Below are 1722 nucleotides of genomic sequence, written 5' to 3'. Positions count from 1 at the left end.
GGTTAAAAAAGAGAAATGTGTTAGGTAGAAGAAATTACACTGTAAATAGCCTATGCATATTCATGAAGTACTTCAATGACTTTAAAAATATCAATAGGGAGACTCTGCCAAGAGCTTCTAGTTTTGGGTATTATATGAGCTGGACAGGGAAGAGAAAATATGTCCTCTCAGGTGACACAAATTCTTCCTATAAAAAAAACAAGAAATTCTCCCTGGCAGTCATCACCAACACTCTTGTATGGAGTCAGCCCAAACGCCTCACAACAATGACAAGCACAACACTGCTACTTTGCAAACAGAAGAGCCCTGGGATCTGACAATGTCATGGGAGATAGGATCATCTGCCCTAGAGGTCAGTGTCCTGCACATTTAACCAAGGTGAAATCACACACACTTGTAGGCACCAAGGAAGGGGACTGCTGTCTCCTTCTCAGCTGAAGAAGGAGCCCACCCTCAGCAGAGGGAGCCCTCCCTCTTTCACCTCACTCCTCAGCCTCTTCAGCAGGAAGCAGGAAGCTGGGCCTCTGCCCTGTCCCAGCAAGTCTTAAAAACTCCAAAGAAACGTACCCAAGCAAATACAGCTTTTTCTTCTAAAGTGTTCGGAGCTCTGCCACCACGAAATGCTGATCACAGGTTTGGAAACCTGTGGACAAGTCTGGAGTCCCTGCCGAGGAGGGAACAGGTCAGCAGCTTGCGTCCTATTTTCTCACTGAGGGAGTCTGATGGGAAATGAAAGTGAAGGGGTTTAAGCAGGCTGGGCTGGGGGGGGCGGGGCGGGGCGGGGCAGGCAGAGCCTGGATGACTAACTGGAAGCTATTGCACAAACCAGGCTGTGAGCATATGCGATCCTGGAGGGAGTTTGGCAAAGAAAGAGCTTCTCCCATTGTATTTCCTTGGTTCAAATATTGTCTATGCCCTGAACTCTAATAAAATTAGTATAACTTTGAAATATATTTGGTATACATTTCACTGAGATATTATTCTCAGTATCTTTTGCTCTGCATCACTGTATTTTGTTAGCCAGATATGATTAAAAATGTAATTTTTATCATGTCTTAATTGTACAAGTTTGTCATGTGAGAAGATTCTTATTAAGAAATCATTTTAGTACATTATGATTGCATTCATTGTCAATAGTTAGTACCTTTGCATAACACACTTTAATTGTTCCTTTTCTTCTCCTTCTCTTCCCTTCCCTCCTATCTTTCACAAATCAGCATTGCCCTGGAACACTGCCATAAACGCACTGATCTTGCTAGGTATCCAGCTCCCAACCCCTCTGTCCTCTTCCCTTCCATCTCCTTCCCCTTCATTTCTTTTTCACACAGGATCTCAAACTTATTTCACTTTTTGTGACACATTAATATTCACCCTACAAAGGATTAAAAGTTAGCAGGGGAGCCCCTTCAGGAAATACCTTCCATGGGCTGCTCTTGCTTCTGATTTGTCAGCTACATTTTACCTCTTGGGTGGCAGACACTGTCACATATAGCTTGGTGATTTAGAAATATTATAGACCATTAGAGAGAAGAGGGCCTTGGACTGACTGATGCAGAAGACAACTGTGGCTAGAGAGATACTCACTGAAGGCCAGGCTTGAAGACAACATGGAAGGGCCACACCCACCTATTCCCCTAGGGATGAGCATCAGGGATTGATATTTTAAACCACCTTCGGTGGAGGACAAGAACCTCAAATTCGAAAATAACAATGTACAGTGTG

The 1722-nt window shown here is 43.8% G+C and overlaps 1 protein-coding gene across 2 annotated transcripts in view; it reads right to left on the bottom strand.

The window, feature by feature from the left end:
• LOC105743656 (tripartite motif-containing protein 5-like) overlaps positions 1 to 734 on the bottom strand; it is a 38545-nt gene extending 37811 nt beyond the window's left edge. For both annotated transcript variants that reach the window (XM_023702118.1, XM_023702119.1), the window contains exon 1: positions 568 to 734. The gene's annotated coding sequence lies outside the window, so the exon portion shown is untranslated. The remainder of the gene's footprint in view (positions 1 to 567) is intronic.
• Between the last annotated feature and the right edge of the window lie 988 nt (positions 735 to 1722).

This window comes from Octodon degus, unplaced genomic scaffold (assembly GCF_000260255.1).
Source record: "Octodon degus isolate 3935 unplaced genomic scaffold, OctDeg1.0 scaffold00146, whole genome shotgun sequence".
NCBI classification, from domain to species: Eukaryota; Metazoa; Chordata; class Mammalia; order Rodentia; family Octodontidae; genus Octodon; species Octodon degus.
This window is presented reverse-complemented; position numbering and strand designations above follow the sequence as displayed.